The sequence below is a fragment of the Benincasa hispida genome, chromosome 7, assembly GCF_027475165.1.
Source record: "Benincasa hispida cultivar pf3 chromosome 7, pf3_genome.v1.1, whole genome shotgun sequence".
NCBI lineage: Eukaryota > Viridiplantae > Streptophyta > Magnoliopsida > Cucurbitales > Cucurbitaceae > Benincasa > Benincasa hispida.
This window is the reverse complement of record NC_143484.1, coordinates 20,335,581-20,337,081: the sequence shown is the minus strand read 5'-3', so window position 1 is coordinate 20,337,081 and position 1,501 is coordinate 20,335,581. Positions and strand designations below refer to the sequence as shown.

At 35.8% G+C, this 1,501-nt stretch overlaps 1 long non-coding RNA gene across 1 annotated transcript; it reads right to left on the bottom strand.

Moving 5' to 3' along the window:
• Positions 1–415: 415 nt before the first annotated feature.
• On the bottom strand, positions 416–1,140 carry LOC150035016 (uncharacterized). The gene is made up of 2 exons (XR_016530829.1): positions 863–1,140; positions 416–747 (listed from the first exon to the last, which is right to left on the bottom strand). It is a non-coding gene; the product is annotated as an uncharacterized LOC150035016 (long non-coding RNA).
• Between the last annotated feature and the right edge of the window lie 361 nt (positions 1,141–1,501).

The window sequence follows — 1,501 nt, the reverse complement described above, 5'->3', positions numbered from 1 at the left end:
TGGAGAGACAAGTAGTGAAACCGCTCAAAGAACAAAGTCCAAACAATCTTAAACGAATATAGCCAACACCAAATCTCTAACCCCTTTGGCTACAATTTTTTAAGATCAAACAACACAATAGGGCAATCACCCAAGCGATAATAGAAAGATAAAGGCCAGTAAAAGACCATAGCGACCAAATGTCATAAACGATGTCTGAGAACAACAACAACAACTGTGTCAACCCAAATAAAAAATGAGAAGCAAACACTCCATAACATATCACAGGGAAATCTCCCCCTTGTCTAACTTGAAAACATAGTTCGACTTAAACCCATATTTCACTTCTCAGGAGCATCAATAAAGTCTTGAGGAAAGGTGTGGACTAGATGAGAAACAAGATGTCCCCAAAACAATTTAAAGCTTAAGGAAAGGATAGCAAGAACAAAAATCATATACTCATTAGCAAGAACCAAAACATACTTTTGAGACAACAAAATCCAATAAATCAAAAGAGGATAACTGACGAGTAACTTGAAGGGATGATAATCAATATGACACATGACTTGATTCCACGCACGGCTTCATAATAAAATTGAGCAGAAGCCCTTGTCTGATACAGTAAGATGACCAAAGAAAGATAAATCCCAGACGAAAATGAGGAAAAACACCCACTAGCGATGTCAATCTTATGCAAAATGATATATTTGACAGTCAACTTTGCTAACAACAACTGATTAGTCTTAGGCCAAGTCTTTCTCACTCCACCTGTCAATTTTAACACAAGATCTCTCATAGTGGACCGAATATACACAAGTGTTAGTAGTGGGTACGATATTAAAAAAAGAAAAAAAAAAAAAAGAGAGAGAAACCAAGTGGATACCCGATCCGAGTTTGAAACAGGCCATTTCCATTAGACTCTATGCTGAACCCAAAAAAAAAAAAAAAAGTGAGGGAGCGAGAAAAACCCAACGAGATACCCCGTCCCCATTGACCCGATAAGTGCCCCCGTGTATGTGTTATGAAGCCCAATCAGGTTTCCTCACTTCAATTTTGTCCCTTTTTATAAACTGGCAGGATGCCCGTTCGCCACTGCCTCATCAAACCCGGTAAGGACCCGGTGTATACGTGATGATGCCCGACCAGACTTCTTCACTTCATTTTTTTAATATCTTTTTGATTTTTTTCCAATTAATTTCTTACTTTCACTAATCTCCCTTTTTTCAATCTTATTGTTGTGGATAATGGAATGAAATTTGTAATTAATTAGTGGTTGAGGTAGGTAATTTATTAGTTTTTTTTTTTTTAATTAGTGATTGTGATCGAGGTAGATAATAGAATGAAATTACAATTAATTGGTTGGAAGGATAAAAAAATAATTAATCATACTAAGTTTTCCTTCCTTAAAAAGTGTAGTTTTTAAAAAGTGTCCTTTTTTCAAAATATAAAGTGGGAGAGGGTCTTTTTGTCAATGTTCTATTTAGGGGCATTTGGGGGAAGATGTTGGTAATTATAATCCTAA